The sequence below is a fragment of the Podarcis vaucheri genome (genome assembly GCF_965113315.1).
Source record: "Podarcis vaucheri genome assembly, chromosome: 1".
NCBI lineage: Eukaryota > Metazoa > Chordata > Lepidosauria > Squamata > Lacertidae > Podarcis > Podarcis vaucheri.
This window is the reverse complement of record NC_138759.1, coordinates 15,854,369-15,878,314: the sequence shown is the minus strand read 5'-3', so window position 1 is coordinate 15,878,314 and position 23,946 is coordinate 15,854,369. Positions and strand designations below refer to the sequence as shown.

At 48.2% G+C, this 23,946-nt stretch overlaps 1 protein-coding gene across 1 annotated transcript in view; it reads left to right on the top strand.

Annotated features, from left to right (window-relative positions):
• Nucleotides 1–4,924: 4,924 nt before the first annotated feature.
• LBHD2 (LBH domain containing 2) overlaps nt 4,925–23,946 on the top strand; it is a 57,391-nt gene continuing 38,369 nt past the window's right edge. The window contains exon 1 of the mRNA XM_082220180.1: nt 4,925–5,201. The gene's annotated coding sequence lies outside the window, so the exon portion shown is untranslated. The remainder of the gene's footprint in view (nt 5,202–23,946) is intronic.

Genomic DNA, 23,946 nt, shown 5'->3' with positions numbered 1-23,946 from the left:
TCAATGGTGTCGACAACACATATCTCATTTCTTTGTAATAACCTGATGTAAATCCATCTGGTCCCGGGGCCTTTCCTCTCTTCAATTCTTTTATAGCCTCCTTTATCTCGTCCATTTCTATTGGGGCATTCAGCTGGTCTTTTTGTTCTGCCGGGATCACAGGATCGGAACTCTAGACCTGCAGATCCAAATGCATATTGGAGGTACATTTAAAGAAGATTGAAAAATGTTCACTGAATATATGGGGGAAATTGTGTACATTTGAAAACATGGGCAGCATTAAGATAAATTAAACAGTGTAAATAAGTTTTGATGGATGTAATAATGGAATACTGAATGGTTTAAAGGTAAAGGGACTCCTGACCACAGGTCCAGTCATGGCCGACTCTGGGATTGTGGTGCTCATCTTCCTTTACTGACCGAGGGAGCCGGCATACAGCTTCCAGGTCATGTGGCCAGCATGACTAAGCCGCTTCTGGCAAACCAGAGCAGCGCATGGAAATGCCGTTTACCTTCCCGCCGGAGCGCTACCTATTTATGTACTTGAACTTTTGACGGGCTTTCAAACTGCTAGGTTGGCAGGAGCAGGGACCGAGCAATGGGAGCTCACCCTGTCACGGGGATTCGAACCACCGACCTTCTGATTTGCAAGTCCTAGGCTCTGTGGTTTAACCCACAGTGCCACTCGTGTCCCCACTGAATGGTTTAGTATGTATAAAATATGCAGAGATTTATGTTATGCAAAATGAACCATGCAAAGAGAAGAAGGGAAGTCATTGATATTTTGAGGTTGTTTAAATGAATATTCTAAAACGTAAATCAGAAAATTTAATAAGAATTATAGAAAAACACACAAAAATGCATATAGGAGGGAGGGTTGCTTTAAGTCATGGGTAGGCAAACTAAGGCCCGGGGTCCAGATCCGGCCCAATTGCCTTCTAAATCTGGCCCACAGATGGTCTGGGAATCAGTGTGTTTTTACATGAGTAGAATGTGTCCTTTTATTTAAAACGCATCTCTGGGTTATTTGTGGAGTATAGGAATTCGGTCATTCCACCCCCCAAAAAAATAGTCCGGCCCCCCACAAGGTCTAAGGGACAGTGGACCGGCCCCCTGCTGAAAAGTATGCTGACCCCTGTATTAGGGGGAAGTGTGCACAGCCACACCCATATGATGTACATAAATGCATTACATTAGGCTTGCAAAAAATGTTCACATTAGGAGGAATGCGTGTATTAAGAGAAATGTTTATAAATTTTCATTATTTTCATTATTTCCCCCCTTAAAGTTTGCAAACGGATGTGGAAATTGGGTGAACTAGATTGGAATACTGAGAAAAACCAAAATGGTGCATCTCTACCTGGAATAAATTGATAATTTAAGATTCTGACTTCAGTACCCACTAAGTCATGGGTAGGCAAACTAAGGCCCAGGGGCCGGATTCGGCCCAATCATCTTCTGAATCTGGCCCACGGATGGTCCAGGAATCAGTGTGTTTTTACATGAGTAGAATGTGTCCTTTTATTTAAAATGCACCTCTCAGTTATTTGTGGGGCATAGGAATTCGTTCAAACAGGCTGGCCCCCCACAAGGTCTGAGGGACAGTGGACCGGCCCGCTGCTAAAAAACTTTGCTGACCCCTGCTTTAACTCTTTGGCCCCCCCAATTGTCCTGTTTGCACACAGCCTTTTGCACACCGCCAATTTGCAATGGGAGGGAAGTTCCCACTGACATAAATGGGGCAGATTCTTACTGGGGTCATGATGGGACAAAGAGTTACATGCACTGCACCTATGAATGGTTAAACCACGATAACAAAAATGCCAAACTGTGTGACAAACTTACAAGTACTGAGTGCTTAGGCGTGTGCTGCTTGTCCTAGAATTCAGCAAGGATCCTGGCACCTGCCCTGACTTCAATTTTCTAGTCCACTTTAGCCCAGTCATTATAAGTATTACTAATTTCTCTGCTTAGTGTGTCGTAAAGTGCTTTCAGATTAACTCTCTCCCTAATCAAAACAGTTCTGTGAAAAGAGGTCCTTAATATAGACTCTGAACAAATGCTTCTGGAAGGGGAGCACGGCGGCGCTCACGGCAATCGCCTCGAGAATGTGGAATGGATCCCACTGAGAAGACCCAGACCGATCCCTCTCTTTTCTGGCCTTTTGCAGAGGGAGGAGGAAAGGCCGGCTCCTTCCTGGTAGGATTCAACTGCTTAGGATTTGACTTGTTTTCTAATATTTTATTTTGCTTACTTTAAATGTTACACCACACTTTGCACAAGCCGCACGCATGTGTGTGTGCATGTTTTGCAAGACAGATTTTTTAAAATGCACCAAATAACACAACCCTTAAAAATACATATCAAATCACGAAAGAACAATTACTAATAGCAGCAGGTCTATCCTGCTCCAAACACTTGCTGATAAAGTTGTGTCTTAAAACTATAAAATGATGGTGACAAACACACCTCAGTAGGGAGGTAAAGTAAAGGTAAAGGGACCCCTGACCATTAGGTCCAGTCGTGGCCGACTCTGGGGTTGCGCGCTCATCTCGCTTTATTGGCCGAGGGAGCCGGCGTACAGCTTCTGGATGATGAGGCCAGCATGATTAAGTCGCTTCTGGCAAGCCAGAGCAGCACACAGAAACGCCGTTTACCTTCCCGCCAGAGCGGTACCTATTTATCTACTTGCACTTTGACGTGCTTTCGAACTGCTAGATTGGCAGGAGCAGGGACCGAGGAACGGGAGCTCACCCCTGTTGAATGGTTTCTTTAAATGTAAAGGTTCATCATTGTTCCACTCCATGTGTATGTCTTTAAGGGGCCAGAGCAAGGGCCAGAGCAAAATAACGAGACCCAGCTTTACAGCTGTGAAACATAGCAGGTGCTGCTGAGTTGTATTGATTAAGCTGTGTCAGCAATTGGGTGTAGTATATAAGGAGCAGCACCTAGCTCTCCCATTACCCTGGGGGATGAGTTGGTGGTTGGGTCTGGTTTGTTGTTGATGTATTTAGTGTGTAAGGAGTTTTTGTAATTAAAACCTTGTTTAAGTTATTTTTGAGTCCCTTTTTAATGCATGGTCTCCCCAGCAAGCTCTCTGCAGCGCTACTATACTGCAAATAGCCAACAACCCCGTTACGGGGATTTGAACCGCCGACCTTCTGATTGGCAAGCCCTAGGCTCTGTGGTTTAACCCACAGCGCCACCCACGTCCCAACATACAGTGGTACCTCGGGTTAAGAACTTAATTTGTTCTGGAGGTCCCTTCTTAACCTGAAATTGTTCTTAACCTGAGGTACCACATTAGCTAATGAGGCCTCCTGCTGCTGCGCCACCGCTGCACCATTTCTGTTCTCTGTTCTGAAGCAAAATTCTTAACCCGAGGTACTATTTCTGAGTTAGCGGAGTCTGTAACCTGAGGTACAACTGTATTGCCATAGTGGAGGCCAGCCACTGGTATTCATAGAAACACAGACAGGAATGCCAACTTGAATAAAATATTGGGGGGGGGGTTCCAAGGAAGACCCGCCCCACATACTCCATCACGGCACACACACACCCATCTGAATGCCAATGCCCATCAACCTTGAGGAGGGTGGGCGAAGGGACCTCGGCCCCTAGGAATCGGCTATGATCACAGAAAGGAACAGTTGGAAGGGGCACCCAGAGTCATCTAGTCAACCCCGCACTACAGGCACCTGAACTAGGTCGTCCATGGCAGATGGCCACCCAACCCCTGCTTGGAAACCTCGCAGGAAGGAGAGCCCATGGCCCCTCTCCACGGTGAAGCGGCTCTTGCTGCCTCCAATTGCAGAGGCAGAGCCGAGCCATCGGGGCTAGCAGTATTATTATAATTATAATTATTGATTGGGTTTATATAACGCCTTATACCCGGAGGTCTCAGGGCAGTAATAATTTTTATTTATACCCTGCCCTCCCCAGCCAAGGCCGGGCTCAGGGCGGCTAACAAGCAATAAAAACAAGTTGAATGAATACAACTTAAAAAAAAGATTAAAATACAACATTAAAATATTAAAATGCAGCCTCATCGCAGGAGGAGAAAAGAAAAAAGAAAGGGGGAGGGAATCAAACTGGCTCCAAGCCAAAGGCCAGGCGGAGCAACTCTGTCTTACAGGCTCTGCGGAAAGAAATCAGATCCTGCAGGGCCCTGGTCTCATGAGACAGAGCGTTCCACCAGGCCGGGGCCAGTGTTGAAAAGGCCCTGGCTCTGGTTGAAGCTAATCTAACTTCCTTAGGGCCTGGGACCACTAGGGTGTTGCTATTTATGAACCTTGAGGCTCTCCGTGGGGCATACCGGGAGAGGCGGTCCCGTAGGTACGAGGGTCCTAGGCCGCGAAGGGCTTTAAAGGTCAAAAGCAGACCTTAAATCTGACCCTGTACTCCACCGGGAGCCAGTGCAGCTGGAAAAGCACTGGGTGAATATGCTCCCATGGCAGAGACCCTGTGAGGAGCCTCGCTGCAGCATTCTGCACCCGCTGGAGTTTCTGGGACAGCTTCAAGGGCAGCCCCGCGTAGAGCGAATTACAGTAGTCAAGCCTGGAGGTGACCGTCGCATGGATCACAGTGGCCAGGTCGGGGCGGGAAAGGTAAGTCCGCCAGAGCGCTGTGCTCCCGGAGAGAGAGAGAGGGGCGTGGATGCCTTCTTCCAGTCTCCAGCGTCGGGGAACTTCGCCAACCCCAGCAGCCTCGTCCGCACTCGCTACGAAGCGCCCGGCAAGAGACGGCGTCGGGTGGAGAGGAAGAGGGCGCGCCGGGATCGCCAAGGGAGGAACCCAACCCCGACGGGGGGCTGCCGCTCGCCCTCGGGCTCGCCGCCGCGCACAGCTCTCCCCCCACCCCAGCCCGAGGGTGGGGTTTGCTCGTCTCTCCTCCGCCCCAGCTCTCCACTCCGCCCCCTTTCCTGGAAGTCTCCGCGCTGCTTCGCGTGCCACGGTCGAGGCGCAGCGGCTGCCAGCTTTGCGCGGTGCCCGGTGCTGCGCCTGCTGAGTCGTCGTCTCCCGCTGGCTTCGCTGCTCCGGAAGGCTGCGCGCCCCGCGCTTGGATCGCCGCCCCGCGCCTCCTAAAGCTGCCTGGCCGATTCTTTCCGCCTCGGCTGCGCGCGCGCGGAGGAGGAGGAGGAGAAGCAGCAGCTGCGACGGCGGCGGCGGCAGCAGCGCCTCGGATCTTTGCGCCGCGGACAGGTAAGCGCAAGAGCCGCGTGGATTGCGCCGGACTTGCCAGGGCTGGTTTCCCGCGTCTCTCCCCGCCCCAGGAAAAGGGGATCGGGGTGGCCGGTTCGAAGGAAGGATGCCGTCCCGGCTCCCGGGGGCACAGGGAGAAGGGGCAAGGGAGGGGGGCAAGGGGGGCCGGGAGGGAAAGGGTGCTGGGACCCGAGGCAGGGGGAGGCAGGAGGCAGGGAGGGATCCGCATAGCTGCCAAAGGGAAATTCCCTTATTCCTAATAGGATTCCTCGCAAGAAAAGGGAAAAGTTGACAGCTGTGGATCCGGAGGGACGACGAGCGGGGCCGGAAGAAGCGGGTTACAGTTGAGGGGCTGGAAAGGAGGCATTCATAGAATTCATAGAGTTGGAAGGGACCCTGAGGGTCATCTAGACCAACCCACTGCAGTGCAAGAATATGCAGTTGTCCCATATGGGGATCGAACCTGCAACCTTGGCATTATCAGCCCCATGCTCTAACCAACTGAGCTATGCAGACATAGCTGGAGGGCAAAGCGGTAGCTGTGCCTACCAATGCTATTTTTCTCTAAAACTCACCATGAATGCAATCCCCCTTGTTCTCTTAGAATGGCCGTGGTACCCACCTGAGAGGTGCCGGCACTGAGTTCCTGTGAGTTCCTCTGGTGCTTGGCATGCAGAAGGTCCCAGGTTCATTCCTCAGCATCTCCAGGGGGGGGGGGCTTGGAGAGAAGCCTGCCTGAGACCCCAGAGAGCTGCTGCCAGCCAGTGTAGGTGATACTTAGCTAGATGTGACTCACTGTAAGGCAGGTATGATATAATGATCCCCCTGCCTGATCAAATGTTGGGGGGTCTCTTCGCATTTGCTCCTGGGAAGCTCATAGGCAGGACACAGGGGCAAGATCTGTAGCCAGAGCTATCCTTTGTCTAGATATGGGTATTCTGGTTCACCTGTCTCTGATAATGTTACCTGCAGGTGATTGTCTGGCTCTTTAAAAACAGCAGCAGCAGCAGCAACAACCCTGCACTGTTGGCTCTCTCTGGCAGTGGCTTTTGGAGCAGGGGCGTGTGGAAGTGTCACAGCGCAGAAGGAAAAAGCAGAGATGGGGAGCAAAAAGAGTGGGCTGTAAGCCACATTTACTCCAAAGTAAGCCCTGTCGGTTTTACCGGGACTGTCTTCCAAGAAAGCATGCTTTGGATGGCAGCTTGAGGGGTGGAAGGAACAGAGGTGAGGCAGTGGAAAGGATGAGGTAGAAGCAGAAGAATCATAGCATTGTAGAGTTGGAAGGGACCTCTGAAGGACATCTAGTCCAACCCCCTGCAGTGCAGGAATCTCAACTACAGCATTCAGGATGGAGGCGGGGGGGGGGTGGGCATCCAAACCTCTGTTTCAGAGCAAGCACAGGGGCAGGTGACTGGGGAGCACAAGGGAGAGTGCTGAGTCTGGGCTGATGTAAGGAAAGTGTGCAGAAATTTGAAGGAACTGTGTAGAGAACTGTGCATAGGTTCAGGAGAGCTAACCTGGAGCTTTCTCAGCAAATGCCTTTAAACCCAAGCAAGCCCCCACCCTTCCAGTAGTCCCTACTCCAGGGCTGGGCAGAAGGTAGATTGGGCTGTACTGGGAGATCTCTGTGTGTTTTGCAGTAGATTGTCAAGGGCTGCTGACTTTCGACTGATTAACATCAGCAACAGCAGGAAAAAGAAGGTGCCCTTTCCCCCTTTAAAGAAACAAAGAGCTCTTCTGGACTGGCTGCAATTTTTGGGTGGGATTCAGCCATATACTGGCAAATCCAGGTCTCACCATGGGCGTTGATTAGGAAGTCTTGTGCAACAGATCTGCTTTCCTGAACAGATCAGGCTTCTTGCGATAAGGAAAGTGATGGGAACATTTACTGGCACGCGTGAGGGAACTTTGACGCCATGGGTCCTCTTACCTCTGCACAAACAAATCAGAAGGAATGCTCCTTAAATAGCCAACCTTCGTCCGGAAGTGCTCAGAGGAGCAAACGGGAGCGGGATTGTGACTTTTGTGCAAAAGGATGAGTGAGCCCTCTTTAGTTCTGGTTCCCAAAACTTGTTCCTGAGCTCAGGAAGGTGTTCAGAGGCAGTTGGGACATTTTCTTAATTTGGATTGAAGCTGGTTTAAAGGGTGGGGTGGGGAGTGTGTCAAAACACTAGAAGGGACCCCAAGGGTCACTTTGTCCAACCCCCTGCAATGCAGGAATCTTTTGCCCGACATTCGAACCCAGAACCCTGAGATTATGTGTCTCATGCTCATAATGACTGAGCTATGCTTCCCAAACAGCACTGGGAGATCCATGGATGCAGAATAAACGGGGTTTGTACTCTAACTTATATATCTTTTGCACCCGGCTCAAGTTGGTGAATGTAAGAATAAAGGGGGGGGGGAGTAGATCCAAAAAGTCATAGAATTGGAAGGGATCCCAAGGATCATTTAGTCCAGCCCCCCGCAATGCAGGAACATGCAGTTGTCCCACAAGGGGATCAAACCTGCAACCTTGGCGTTATCGGCACCGCGCTCTAACCAACTGAGCTATGCCCAGGGAAGTCAAACACCGTTTTGGCAAGCACAGATCGGTGGCAGAAGAAAGAGGTGCAGCCCGAGAGTGCAGAATGCCAAGACTGAGCCAGGGTGGGGGGGGGGAGAGGAATAAGTGGAGAGGATATGAAGGAAATTGGTAAAGAACCAAGGTTAAGTATCAACAGCAGAACTAGCACCACACATGCATGATGGAATCAGAACAACAGTAGCTGTTAAGCCTGTGAGTTAGGATCATTTTTGTGGTCGAGGATTTTCTTTGGGGAGTTAAATCGGAGGATCTGGTAATTTCCCTTCTCCTAGCGCTTACTTTCCCAGAAGTTAAACCAGGGCGATGCTTTCCTCTGGTCTATCATAGGGGTTTGTGTCTTATGTACAGCAGTGGTGAAAGGTTTTAGGAGAAAGTTAAGATTTCAGCGTCAGTTTGCTAACAAGAATTTATTGGCACGCGGCATCACCAGCCGGGAACTGGCAGTGCTGTCCAATACATGTCTATTCAGAAGCAAATAGAATTTAGCTCAACAGGGCTTAGCCCCAGAAAAGTATGTTTAGGATTGCAGCCTGCAGCACGGAAGAGCAAAATGGGAAGGAGAGAGGAAGAATGAAAACACTTGTGACTCCTAGCTCCAGTTTTTGAGTGCAACCTTTTATTTGTAGAAATAAGATGGGTACTGTATATGGAATCGTAGTCTAATCTACAACCTGCAGCTTTTCGCCCTCAGTCACGAAACATCCTGTGTGTTGCATGAAGCGGAAAGAGAGAAATGGTAAAGATTTGCAACAGACAACCCAAAAGGGAACAAAAATGACAGTAATAGCAAACTGGCTTCTGTAACTGTCGGAGAAAGCAACTGCTGTCTGCGTGAACATCAGTGAAATAATTGCATGTCTCCAATTTGCCATTATTGATAGTTTGCATAGTACTTGCAAACTGAGCACAGAGAAGTTGCAACTATAATTATCAGCTTGTCTTGCATGTCCCAGCTCAGGAGCCCTCAGAAGGCGAACCAAGTTTCAAAGCGAAGGATTTGCCTACAGAACTATTGGAATGCGTTCTGCAGTTGCAAAGCCAGACTGGCTGCTGAACATACCCAAAAGCGACCCTCAATTCCAATTCTGATTCTCTGTATTTGTGTGATGTATGGGTTTGTAAGCAAGTGTATTGTTTCGCTCTCAGGGACATACGGTTTCAGTGCGAGCACCTAAAAATGTATGTGGGTGAAATAGTTCACAGTGCGATGTGGCAGATCCTGGTACCACGTCTTTCAGGTTTAAGGCCAAGGATGGTGACAGGGGAACATGTAAAACAGCTTTCAGCAACCCTGTAGGGCATTTGGCTTCAACTCCAGGCTGTATAAATCTTTCAGCCCCAACCACCACAGCCACAGCGTAGTCTAAAAAACAAACCTTGAAAACACCTGGCTGGCGAAGGCTGGTGTAAAAGTTAGGGATGCTGCTAGTAGCATCCTTCCAGCCGCATCTTTTTTGAGCCATTGTTTAGCATTGGTACTTTGCAAATTGCACACCCGCCTCTTCCTTAGCCTTGTGAAAGCAGAAAACGAGTGGGCGCAGATTCCTGTGCATTGTATTACGGCTGCTTGGAAAAGGCATTGTGCTCCTTCCTGTAAGTGCTTGTGTACCTTGAGCACATAATATCTGAAAGAACAAATACAAGCACATAAAACTCCCTTACACCAAGCCAGAGCGTTCGGTCCAGCTAGGCCAGGCATATGCAAACGCGGCCCTCCAGATGTTTTGAGACTACAATTCCCATCATCCCTGACCTGTTAGCTAGAGATGATGGGAGCTGTAGTCCCAAAACATCAGGAGGGCCGAGTTTGCCTATCCCTGTTCTAGGCCAGTAGTGTCCACTCTGGCTGGCAGCCATTCTCTAGGGTTTCAGAGCTCGTCTTTCCCACCTGTACCAAAGTGCCTGCAAGTGCATGACAAGTATGTTCGCCACCGCCATTCCACAAAATGAGGAGGGGTACGTGCATTGCCCCCTTCATGGATCACTGCCTTGCTGTGGCGAAGGGGCTTGAAGAACTCAGAGAAGCTATGAACTACGCCGAGCAGGGCACACAAGATGAACAGGTCATAGTGGAGAGTTTTGACCAAACGTGATCCACCTGGAGTAGGAATCGGCAAGCCACTCCAGTATCCCTGCCAAGAAAACTCCATGGACAAAGACAACAGGCATATAAAAGTTATGACACTGGAAGATGAGCCCCTCAGGTCGGAAGGTGTCCAACATGCTACTGGGGAAGAGCGGAGGACAAGTACAAGTAGATCCAGAGCTGATGAAGCGGCTGGGCCAAAGCCGAAAGGACGCTCAGTTGTGGATATGCATGGAAGCGAAAGGAAAGTCCAATGCTGTAAAGAAAAATATTGCATAGGAACCTGGAATGTAAGAACCATGAACCTGGGTAAGTTGGATGTGGTCAAAAATGAGATGGCAAGAATAAATATTGACATCCTGGGCATCAGTGAGCTAAAATGGACGGGAATGGGCGAATTCAGTTCGGATGACTACCATATCTACTACTGTGGGCAAGAAACCCGTAAGAGAAATGGAGTGGCCCTCATAGTCAACAAAAGAGTGGCGAAAGCTGTACTGGGATGCAGTCTCAAAAATGATAGAATGATCTCGATACGAATCCAAGGCAGACCTTTTAACATCACAGTAATCCAAGTTTATGCACCAACTACTGGTGCTGAAGAAACTGAAATTGACCAGTTCTATGAAGACTTACAAAACCTTATCGAAGTGACACCAAAGAAGGATGTTCTGCTCATTATAGGGGATTGGAATGCTAAAGTAGGGAATCAAGAGATAAAAGGAACAACTGGCAAGTTTGGCCTTGGAGATCAAAACGAAGCAGGGCAAAGGCTAATAGAGTTCTGTCAAGAGAACAAGCTGGTCATCACAAACACGCTTTTTCAACAACACAAGAGACGACTCTACACATGGACATCCCCAGATGGGCAACATCGAAATCAGATTGATTATATTCTCTGCAGCCAAAGATGGAGAAGCTCTATACAGTCAGCAAAAACAAGACCTGGAGCTGACTGTGGCTCAGATCATCAGCTCCTTATAGCAAAATTCAAGCTTAAACTGAAGAAAGTAGGAAAAACCACTGGACAGGTAAGATACAATCTAAACCAAATCCTTTATGAATACACAGTGGAAGTGAGGAACAGGTTTAAGGATTTAGATTTGCTGGACAGAGTGCCTGAAGAACTATGGATGGAGGCTCGCAACATTATACAGGAGGCAGCAACTAAAACCATCCCAATGAAAAAGAAATGCAAGAAAGCAAAGTGGCTGTCCAACGAGGCCTTACAAATAGCGGAGGAGAGAAGGCAAGCAAAATGCGAGGGAGATAGTGAAAGATACAGGAAATTGAATGCAGATTTCCAAAGAACAGCAAGGAGAGACAAGAAGGCCTTCTTAAACGAGCAATGCAAAGAAATAGAGGAAAGCAACAGAATGGGAAGAACCAGAGATCTGTTCAAGAAAATCGGAAATATGAAAGGAACATTTCGTACAAAGATTACCATAATAAAGGACAAAAGTGGTAAAGATCTAACTGAAGCAGAAGACATCAAGAAGAGGTGGCAAGAATACACAGAGGAATTATACCAGAAAGATATGGATGTCTCGTACACCCCAGGTAGTGTGGTTGCTGACCTTGAGCCAGACATCCTGGAGAGTGAAGTCAAATGGGCCTTAGAAAGCACTGCAAATAACAAGGCCAGTGGAAGTGATGGTATTCCAGCTGAACTGTTTAAAATTTTAAAAGATGATGCTGTTAAGGTGCTACACTCAATATGCCAGCAAGTTTGGAAAACTCAGCAGTGGCCAGAGGATTGGAGAAGATCAGTCTACATTCCAATCCCAAAGAAAGGCAGTGCCAAAGAATGCTCCAACTACCGCACAATTTCACTCATTTCACATGCTAGCAAGGTTATGCTTAAAATTCTACAAGGAAGGCTCAAGCAGTATGTGGACCGAGAACTCCCAGAAGTGCAAGCTGGATTTAGAAGAGGCAGAGGAACCAGAGACCAAATTGCAAACATGCGCTGGATTATGGAGAAAGCCAGAGAGTTCCAGAAAGACATCTACTTCTGCTTCATTGACTATGCAAAAGCCTTTGACTGTGTTGACCACAGCAAACTATGGCAAGTTCTTAAAGAAATGGGAGTGCCTGATCACCTCATCTGTCTCCTGCGAAATCTCTATGTGGGACAAGAAGCTACAGTTAGAACTGGATATGGAACAACTGATTGGTTCCAAATTGGGAAAGGAGTACGGCAAGGCTGTATATTGTCTCCCTGCTTATTTAACTTATATGCAGAATTCATCATGCGAAAGGCTGGGCTGGATGAATCCCAAGCCGGAATTAAGATTGCCGGAAGAAATATCAACAACCTCAGATATGCAGATGACACAACCTTGATGGCAGAAAGTGAAGAGGAATTAAAGAACCTTTTAATGAGGGTGAAAGAGGAGAGCGCAAAATATGGTCTGAAGCTCAACATCAAAAAAACGAAGATCATGGCCACTGGGCCCATCACCTCCTGGCAAATAGATGGGGAAGAAATGGAGGCAGTGAGAGATTTTACTTTCTTGGGCTCCATGATCACTGCAGATGGTGACAGCAGTTACGAAATTAAAAGACGCCTGCTCCTTGGGAGAAAGGCGATGGCAAACCTAGACAACATCTTAAAAAGCAGAGACATCACCTTGCCAACAAAGGTCCGTATAGTAAAAGCCATGGTTTTCCCAGTAGTGATGTATGGAAGTGAGAGCTGGACCATAAAGAAGGCTGATCGCCGAAGAATTGATGCTTTTGAATTATGGTGCTGGAGGAGACTCTTGAGAGTCCCATGGACTGCAAGAAGATCAAACCTCTCCATTCTGAAGGAAATCAGCCCTGAGTGCTCACTGGAAGGACAGATCGTGAAGCTGAGGCTCCAATACTTTGGCCACCTCATGAGAAGAGAGGACTCCCTGGAAAAGACCCTGATGTTGGGAAAGATGGAGGGCACAAGGAGAAGGGGACGACAGAGAATGAGATGGTTGGATGGTGTTCTTGAAGCTACTAGCATGAGTTTGATCAAACTGCGGGAGGCAGTGGAGGACAGAAGTGCCTGGCGTGCTCTGGTCCATGGGGTCACGAAGAGTCGGACACGACTAAACGACTAAACAACAACACGTGCATTGCATTTGTTAGAATGTACCGCCAGCAAGAAATGTTGTGCAAGGAGTGATTTTTTTTTTTTGGAGGGGGGTGGTGGCAGTGGGAGAGAAAATTAAGCAAAGTGTTTGGCAATAATGGTGGTTGCTCTGGAAAAAAGTCTCTGTTGTTGCATCGCGAAAATGTGCTGCCCAAACATCCTTGATGAATGACAGCAGTGTTTAAAAGATGGATCTTTGGATGCTAGGAATGTGAGAAACCTGAAGCTTTTACTTCTCTCGAGTTTCTTGCTTTGGCTCGCTCTGTGTTCTCAGTTCATGTCTTTGGAAATTCCACACCGTGTCTCTGATGTTTCTGCTTTTCTGAACAACCTCTGAGTTTGCAGGGGTACTTGGCCAGGGGCAGAGCTGTAAATCTTGCCGCAGGTGGTAAAAGCAGCATTGCCGCCCCCATCCCTCCACCCCCCATTGTGAACTCACGGGGCGGGGGGCGCTCCTCATTTGTGGCTGTGGCACTAAATTGCCACCTGCAACATGCAGTATGTATATATGTGTGTGTGTGTGTGTGTCTAATATATATATATATATATATATATATATATATATATATATATATATGCTGATTGATGCATTTGCATGGTGCAGAAGTGGCTCCTAAACTAGAAGCTACCAAAATATTACTACTGTATTATTATTATTATTATTATTATTATTATTATTATTATTATTATTATTATTATTTATTATTATACTAGAAATCTCTCTCTCTCTTGATCCCCCCACATTCCATCTCTGTTCACTCTTTCAAAAGCCCCCACCCCAGTTTTGCTCAAGAGCCGGGGGGGGGGGATGGACGGACGGATGAAGGGAACGTGTTTGGTTTTTTTTGCCCGGCTTTCCATTTGGTCCCTGCTTTGCCAAGGCTCACCAGGCTGTGCTCCAGGGCCCTCTAGTGGGCTGCTAAGGAAGCAGCGGCGATGGCAGGAGCCTGGCAGGAGGAGGAAGTGATGGAGCAGCGATAGTGCCCCCCGAGCATCGCCAGCGCAGCCTGCGAGTTTGTAGCGCCCGCTCTCAGCCTCTCTAGCTGGTCTCAGTGGCCCAGCCAGACACTGCCTGACACTGCTGTTGCTGCTGCTGCTGCTGCTGCTGGCAGGGAGCTCTGTTCACTCCTCTCCTCCCCTGTGAAGCTCCCGCCAGGTGCCACCTTGAGCACTGGCACTGATGGGTCCTGCCCATCTGTGAAGGCACGCAGTGCTTGAAACCGACTGCGCCTTGCTTTCCTCAGCCTCGAGCCCAGTGCACTGCCAAGCTGAAGATGGCCTTGCCCCTAGCTGCCAAAGCGGAACTCCGCTGCTGGATGGGGGCAGTTTGCACGGTCTAGGAGTCAGGCGCTCAGAGTTGAGCCCCACCAGTTTCACCGGGGCTTCCGCAGAGAGGTGCCGGGGGATAAAGAAGCAGGGCAACATGCTGGCTGTTTGCCATAATCAATATTGATAAGCAGTGGAGTTGCACCGCTCCCATGCAATCTGGTGTTAGTCCTTGCTAGAAAGTCTGTGCATTCTTCTTTAGTCTACCTGCTGTGGTTTGGGGTGGGGCGGGGGGAGAGCCAAACTGAGAATCCGTTTTAGTGGCGCTAAGAAATGCCGCCCCAGAAGGCAGAGGCTGCTTCAGCTGCGCACTTCCAGGTGGGGAACAGGGCAGCACTTCCGCAACAAGCCAGTAATCTTGCCACCTCCTAACATGCCCCCCTAGCAATGTGCCCGCTTTCACCCTCCCAGACCCAGCACTATTCTTGGCTTCCCTCCTTCCGAAAAGCCGCAGCTGCACAAACTGACATGCATTACAGCAGTGGACTAGCTTGTGTGTGCATCCCGTTGAAAGCAGGGCCGTGCAGAGATGCACCTGGGTTTAAATGCATGCACTTGTGTGTACATCCTGCCTCTTTTCTCTCCCACTCTTCTCCACTTGGTATGTACAGGCAGTGCTTTTTTCTTTCTTAAAAAAATGTTTAGGGACGCGGGTGGCGCTGTAGTCTAAACCACTGAGCCTAGGGCTTGCCGATCAGAAGGTTGGCGGTCCGAATCCCCACGACGAGGTGAGCTCCCATTGCTTGGTCCCAGCTCCTGCCAACCTAGCAGTTCGAAAGCATGCAGTGCAAGTAGATAAATAGGTACGCGGGTGGCGCTCTGGGTTACACCACAGAGTCTAGGGCTTGGCAATCAGAAGGTCGGTGGTTCGAATCCCCGTGATGGGGTGAGCTCCTGTTGCTCGGTCCCTGCTCCTGCCAACCCAGCAGTTCAAAAGCGTGCAGTGCAAGTAGATAAATAGGTACCGCTCCGGCGGGAGGTAGAGGGCGTTTCCGTGCACTGCTCTGGTTCGCCAGAAGCGGCTTAGTCATGCTGGCCACATGACCCGGAAGCTGTACGCCGGCTCCCTCGGCCAGTAAAGCGAGATGAGCGCCGCAATCCCAGAGTCGTCCGCGACTGGACCTAACGGTCAGGGGTCCCTTTACCTTTACCTTCATTTTCCTCCTCATATTGAAATACTGCCCCTCAATGAGGCCAAGCTTAGATCGACAAAATGTTTAGGGTATGTGTACCCCTGCATCCTCCCAGGAAAAAGGACTGCGTACAGGAGTTTAGGCATCTTAACTGCTGATCCTTCCCACCACTGAAAGTAAACTGGGTAGAACTGGGTGCAAGGAAGGTTTGGGGATATTTTTTTTTACCGCACCAGGGGCACCACCACCACAACTATGTCACAAATGGAACCTGGCAAATTACCACGGCATCTGTTTAGCATTCATTTGTTCCACCTTTTCCCAATTCTTCAGAAACTCCAAACGCTCCAAATTTAGTCAGCCCAGCAGTGCTCTCTTCCTCCCTTGCAGTTAACCTGGTGGTGTGAAAAAAAGCAAGCCTCACCCCCGCCTTCTGACATTTCCCCATCAGGTTGGCAAATTTCACACCTACAATTACATTTATAGAAATAATGAATCCACTATGCCCTGTAAAACTGGCAGCAACGTTCATTTCTGGTTGAAGGTATGAACTCTCTCCCTGTTTTGACAAAGTCCCCCCGTGATATTCTCGCGAGGAAGCTGGTAAGATGTGGGTTGAGCGAGGTAACTGTTAGGTGGATTTGTAGCTGGTTGACTGACCGTAGCCGAAGGGTACTCATTAATGGTTCCTCGTCATCCTGGAAAAAAGTGATAAGTGGGGTCCCGCAGGGTTCTTTCCTGGGCCCCTTGTTGTCCAATGTCTTTATAAATGACTTGGATGAAGGAATTGAGGGGAGGCTCATCAAATTTGCAGATGACACCAAACTGGGTGGGGTAGCTAATGCTGCAGAAGACAGAACCAGAATTCAAAATGACCTTAACAGATTGGAGATCTGGGCACAAGCTAACAAAATGAATTGCAGTAGGGACAAATGTATGGTTCTGCACTTAGGCAGGAAGAACCAGATGCACAAATATAGGATGGGGGACACCTGGCTTACTAGCAGTACATGTGAAAAGGATCTAGGGGTCTGGGTGGACCACAAGCTGAACATGAGTCAACAGTGTGATGCAGCAGCAAGAAAAGCTAATGCTATTCTAGGCTGCATCAACAGAAGTATAGTATCCAGATCAAGGGAAGTAATAGCACTACACTTGGAATACTGTGTCCAATTCTGGGCCCCACAATTTAAGAAGGATGTTGACAAGCTGGAACATGTGTAGCGGAGGGCAACCAAGAAGATCAAGGGTCTGGAAACTAAGCCTTATGAGCAGCACTGGAAGGAGCTGGGTATGTTTCACCTGGAAAAAAGGGGACTGAGAGGAGATATGATAGCCATCTTCAAATACCTTAAGGGCTCTCATATGGAGGAGGGAGCATGCTTATTTTTTCCTGCTCTGGAGGGTAGGACTTGAACCAATGGCTGCAAGTTGCAAGAAAGGAGATTCCAACTAAACATTCAGAAGAACTTTCTGGCAGTAAGAGCTGTTCAGCAGTGGAACAGACTCCCACGAGAGGTGGTAGAATATCCTTCCTTGGAGGTTTTTAAGCAGAGGTTGGCTGGCCATGATTCTATGAATCCCGGAGACTGACTGCCAGGCAGAAAAAGCACTGTAAGAATGTTCCCATTAATTTGCACAGATACCTGCTTTCATTCTCACCTCCTCATGTTAGGGGAAAAGCTAGCATTTCCCCTGTATGCTAACAGGCTTAGGGGAGTCGGGTGGGTGGAGGATTAAAACCCAATCCCTTAAATTGCAATACAGTGGTACCTCAGGTTAAGTACTTAATTCGTTCCGGAGGTCCGTACTTAACCTGAAACTGTTCTTAACCTGAAGCACCACTTTAGCTAATGGGGCCTCCTGCTGCTGCCGCGCCACCGGAGCACGATTTCTGTTCTCATCCTGAAGCAAAGTTCTTGACCTGAAGCACTATTTCTGGATTACTGGAGTCTGTAACCTGAAGTGTATGTAACCTGAAGCGTATGTAACCCGAGGTGCCACTGTAGTTTAAACAGCAATGGCTGCCCCTAAAGATTCTGTTGGACATAAGGAGTGAGAACCCATTTTCTATATTTTGGAGTGGTTTTAGGAATTGTTATTTTCATGCCATTAAAGGAGTGTGATTGAGCTATTGCTGGCTGTGATGAGCACACACTTTTCTTCTCCCCCCCCCCACTGTTATTGTTGTTTTGCGGAGTTTAGTAGCAGCACCAAAACATGCACAACTTTGTGAACAAAAATAGATCGCTGATGCCGCTGTTCTTGAGATGAGACAGTTGTGGTTGGTACCACACAACCACTGTTAGGACATAGGAAGACACCTTACACTGGCTACGTTTGCCTGTAACGCTGAGCCAAGGTGGGTGGTTTGCTTAAACCGCAATGTGCAAGTGTTGCAAGTTGGTGCATGCAGCTCAAGCGCTTCTCTTTGCACGACTCTCTTCCTCTAGCTGGAAACAAACAAACAAACAAACAAACAAACAACCCTGTCTGATGTCTGAACCAGCATTGGTGCTTTGCTTCTCTCTGAAAGCCACAACCAGTGGGAAGCCAAGAACAAACCTTGGCTTCACATTGTGGCTTGGAGAGTAACAAACCATGAATGTTGGTTTGGGCGTCATGTTAAGTCCGGACTTACTCCTGGATGGGCTAAGGGAAAAGTGGAATGGGAGCCCTCCAGAGCTCAATCATGCAACATCATGGTTTAAACCATTGTTAGAAATTCAGATATGTAAGCTAGGCGCCGAACGGCTCCTTAAACCAGGGTTACAGTCGCCAAAATGGAATGCCTAGCTGCCGTTTTTCAGCCAGACGGCTCAAAAGTCAATACAACTTCAATACTTTTGATTCCTGAATTTCGTTCTGATTGTGCAGCTAGAATATAACGGATAGAATTCTACAGGATGTGTTGTTAGTGTGTGAAAACAGTCAAGATCCAAGGACCCCCAGGCATGCGCCTCCAGATGGTGACGACGTCAGACGCCATCCTGGCGCCCGGGCATCTTCACTTGGTGTGAAATGCGCCTTGTGCCCTGGCGAATTTTGAACCCTGGTTTAAACCAGTGTTAGTCAATGTGCAACTCTCCAGGTGTTGCTGGACTCCAGGTCTCATCAGCATGGCCAATGAATCATAGACTCATAGTTGGAAGGGACCATGAGGGTCATTGAGTCCAGCCTCCTGGAATCTTTCACCCGACATGAAACCCGCAACCCTAAAATTCTGAGCCTCATGCTCTACCAACTGAGCTAGAATCATAGAATCATAGAGTTGGAAGAGACCACAAGGGCCATCGAGTCCAACCCCCTGCCAAGCAGGAAACACCATCAGAGCACTCCTGACATATGGTTGTCAAGCCTCTGCTTAAAGACCTCCAAAGTAGGAGACTCCACCACACTCCTTGGCATCCCTGACTCCCCAATGGTCAGGGATGACTGAAGTTGGAGCCCCACAAAAGATTTCTGTTTTGTTGATTCTCATCTGTAACCCTTTATTTCGATGTTTAGCAAGTAGATATTTTGTCTAGCTGGTAATGATGTTTCAAAACGTGGGATTTTAATTGTATCTTTGTAGCTGTTTTCCATGTGCAGTGCTTGTCCTGAGGCTTAAGACAATGCCCTGATTTGTAAGGTGTTTTACAATGTGGGATTTTGTTGTACTGGTCTTTATTTATGATGTGTTAAGATATGTTGTAGGCCGCTTAGGGATTCTCCCCTCCCTTAAAATGCAAGCAGCAAATAAATTCCTAAATAAATAAAAATATATATAGTCTGGAAGGTACCACGTTGGCTGCCCCTGGTTTAAACAAACCACGTGCCATGACTGAGCATAATAATAATAATAATAATAATAATATTTTATTTATATCCCGCCCTCCCCAGCCGAAGCCAGGCTCAGAGCGGCTAACAACAGTAAAATGATACAACATTCTAAAATCAGTTCATTATAAAATCAGTTCAAATCAGATGAATGGCAACCATTGGGCTAGAGTTCTGTGAGGATTGCCAAAGGAGGGGGTCAGGTTGTGCCCTGGCCAAAGGCCTGGTGGAACAGCTCTGTCTTGCAGGTCCTGCAGAAAGATGTCAAGTCCCGCAGGGCCCTAGTCTCTTGTGACAGAGCGTTCCACCAGATCGGGGCCATGGCTGAAAAAGCCCTGGCTCTGGTTGAGGCCAGCCTAACCTCTCTGTGGCCCGGGACCTCCAAGATGTTTTTGTTTGAAGACCGTAAGGTCCTCTGTGGGACATACCAGGAGAGGTACGAGGGTCCTAGGCCGTATATGGCTTTAAAGGTTAAAACCAGCACCTTAAACCTGATCCTGTACTCCACCAGGAGCCAGTGCAGCTGGTATAGCACTGGGCGAATGTGATTCCACAGTGAGGAGTCTCGCCGCGGCATTCTGCACCCGCTGGAGTTTCTGGGTCAGTCTCAAGGGCAGCCCCACGTGGAGCGAGTTACAATAATCCAGTCTGGAGGTGACCGTCGCATGGATCACAGTGGCTAGGTCAGGGCGAGAGAGGTAAGGAGCCAACTGCTTAGCTTGGCGGAGATGAACACAGCCACTGATTCAGACCATTGGTGCATCTAGCTCAGTATTGCCTGACCAGAGTCTTCCCCAGCCTGACCTGAAGATGTTGGGGATAAATCCAGGACCTCCTTTATGCAATGCATGGGCTCTTATTGTCTTGTTGACTTCCGTCTCCATCCTTGCAACTTAGCAGCTGCCACACCTGGGGTGTGGAGGGCCCCTACTCTTAAGTCCCTATTTACCTGCACTATAAAGCTATCCCTTAATTTGCCACCATTGAGTGATAAGTTGTTTAACAGAAGCCAGGGATTGAAAGAACAGTTTTCTCGACTTGAAGCGGAGGTGGAGGAAGGGAGCAAGGAAACTTGTGCGTTGCCCGCCTACACGTAACCTGGACAAAGGCAGCATTTTATGTCCCTGAGCTGGGCGAGCAAGGCGTTCAGTGCTTGGTGGGAAGAAAGGGAAAAAATGTCACACAGCACAGCCTTTTGAGAAGCGATTCCTGCCCCCGACACGCACCTCCGAAAGCAAAACAGAGCCTAGACGGCTGATTTTGGAGTCAATATTATGGGTACATTGGACGCTGCCCGTGGGTTTTGTTAAGCAACAGTCGTTTTGCATGCACACCCCCACCATGCAGCTAAACTATTTAACACAGATTCAAATGAATTAACATGTGCAACTGATGAGCCCACTTTTAGTTTTTCTACATGGATGTATGACGGTGCCTTACATAAATGTATGAGTCAGGCCACGCTGGAAGCAGATTAGATAGACCTTGATAACTCTCCAGCTCAGCGTGGCCTCCTTGGACATGCAACGACTTTCTTAAGCTCTGCTAATGGGGATATTTTAATTGGGCATGCTGGGAATTTTGCTGAAGATCTCGGAGTTCGTTTGCTCTGCCTCTGAGCTGGTGGACCCATCGCCTTTTTAGCTGGGACAGATAGTTGGTTAGATGCAATCTCCAAAACCAAGGCACTAATCACAGGAAATAATAATAATAATAATAATAATAATAATAATAATAATAATAATAATAATAATATATTTATACCCCACCCATCTGGCTGGGCTTCCCCAGCCACTCTGGATGGCTTCCAACAAAATATTAAAATACAGTAATGCACCGAACATTGAAAGCTTCCCTAAACAGGGCTGCCTTCAGATGTCTTCTAAAAGTCTGGTAGTTGTTCTCTTTGGCATCTGGTGGGAGGGCGTTCCACAGGGCGGGTGCCACTACTGAGAAGGCCCTCTGCCTGGTTCCCTGTAACTTGGCTTCTCGCAGTGAGGGAACTGCCAGAAGGCGCTCAGCGCTGGACCTCAATGTCAGGGCAGAACGATGGGGCTGTGTTTTCTCACTGCCCATCTTGAAATTGAACAAGCTCAGGTCCCAATACGTGGAAGGCTATGGATTCTGTGAACTGCTCTGAGATCTTATTATGAAGGGCAGAATATAAATCTTTTTCGTTTTTTAATACATGGCTGCCAGTGTTTTCCCCCACCCAACATTTCAAACTTTTGTTGTGGGTTGGAGTTGAATTCCTGAAGAGGGTTTGGATATACTATCTTACCTTATGCTCATTATTCCCAGCTTAAGCCCTACAGGAAACTGGCACCGAACGATGCCTAGAGTGGAGGAATCAGAAAATAAGCGATCCTGCCAATTTTGTCTAATCATGCACTATCTGTCTCTCTCACCTTTAGCTCCTTTCTACTGAGAGCCGGCACAGTTTGTTTTTTTCAAACTTTGCCTGGGATTCAAGAATCATAGGTCCAATTCTGGGCATGCCAAGCTGACTTGTGGATATAAGTTGCCATCCTTCCTAGAGGAAATGGGCAGTGGGGTGGGGTGGGGACGCCTCCGCAACCCCCCCTTCAGGCATGCATGCTCATTTGCATGTGCTAATTGATTTATGCAAGGAAACCGACTTAAAAGAAACTGTTGTGCGGAGATGTAGGGGCAGGGAGGGGAGCTGTCAGAATAAGTACAAAACAAGCCAGGTGGCAAATCAATGGTGTCTGGTTCTTCAAACGCTCTTTGTTGAGGATGATTTCTAGTCTCCTTTCTGATGTTTAAAGCCTTAGCATGGCTAGGGATTCAGGTACCTTGAAGAAAGTCCAACACCCTGGCTATTTAGATCTTCTGTAGAGGTCCTTCTCTGGTGCCCCTGTCATCCGAAACCTGCTTTGGGTGTTCTCGAAATTCAGGAATCCCTGGTCCCCATCACTTCTGTGAGTTGCAGGGAGACAGCTTTCACTCATGGAGGATTCCTGTGCTACGCAGAACTCTTATTTCCCAGAGTTCTCCATTGCACAGAGAACATTTACAAGTCTGTGCTTCCGACAGATGTCATGGACAGCAATGGCAATGGAAGGGAGAGGGGACCAAGCTGGCATGCTCGTTGCTGAGATCCTCTCCAATGCTCCTCTCCTGGATTAGAAGAAGGCTAGACATAAAGCAGGACGCAGATGGCGCTGTAGGTTAAACCACAGAGCCTAGGACTTGCCGATCAGAAGGTTGGCGGTTCGAATCCCCACGACGGGGTGAGGTCCTTTGTTCGGTCCCAGCTTCTGCCAACCTAGCAGTTCAAAAGCACGTCAAAGTGCAAGTAGATAAATAGGTACCGCTCCAGTGGGAAGGTAAATTGTGTTTCCATGCACTGCTCTGGTTTGCCAGAAGCGACTTAGTCATGCTGGCCACATGACCCGGAATCTGTACGCCGGCTCCCTTGGGGAATAAAGCGAGATGAGTGCTGCAACCCCCGAGTCGACCACGACTGGACCTAATGGTCAGGGGTCCCTTTACCTTAGAGAGAAAGCAAGTGGGGACCAGAGTAAGGGCCTTTTCAGCTGCTGAGCCTGGCTGGTTCAGGCGAAAGGCCCAAGTTGTCTGGCGTCCTGTTCTCACAGCAACCAACTGAATACATATGAGAAACCCACAAGCCGGACTTGCAATGGGATATCTTCTAGGCAAAAACCCTTCTTAGCCTCCCAGACTTTGGAATCATTTTTCACGTACTTAAACACAGATGGTTTTATTGTGCGATGATGATGTGACTGTGTTGTATGCATAGGCACTTTTAGTGCTTTTGCTGTTTGCTTATGAACCTGCGCAGGTCAGTATATAAATTCTCCCAATAAATAAGGATAAAGATAAGCAAACAAATAACTCCTGATAGTTTTCAAGGGGAAGATAGGAGCCCAAGTGCCAGTCTCCTGTGTGGCAGTACTTTGTCCTGTTACCATAGCAACCGCTGAGCCTCCTTTGCATAGGGCATCCAAGTTCTGCGCTGCTCAGTAGGCCTCGTACTTCTGGCAGGCCATTAAGCAAATCAAGCCTGGTGTGCTTTGTGGTATTTCACATGTGCTCATGGACTGGTTTGAATTTGGAAAAGTTGTGCCTCTTCTTGTCACAGCATCTGTTTTTGCCCACAGCCTGTAAACAGAACGCCTGCAATGGAAAGGCACCTTTCTTAGGAGGAAAGCTTGAGAATGAGATGGGGTTGGCTGGTGAGGAAGGGCAATCTGTTCATGCTCAGAGGCACTTCTCGGTCTCTCCACCCGTCTCTCTGGCATGGGGGTGTGTGTGCGTAAGCCCAACCAAAGTAATCAAACGAATTCCTATTTCGCATTTATTTGTTTTTATGAAAGTATTTATATACTGCTTATAGTGTGGTCTGGTAGAAATCAGCTTCCTGTTTCTTCCAGGGCAGTGCTTTCTTGAAGGCATTCTGTAACTACTTTTGAAACTTTAAAAAAGAATTCTATGAAAGAAAGCGCTGGGGGGGGGGGGGAATAAGGTATGGGTCCTTGTTTCATGATAAAGCTACACCAAAAAGCAAAAACCATTTCCCTAGGACAGGGGTCTGCAACCTTTAAGACAAAAAGAGCCACTTGGACCCGTTTCTGAAGAAAAAAAACCTGGGAGCCGCAAAATCATTGCGACATTTAAAACAA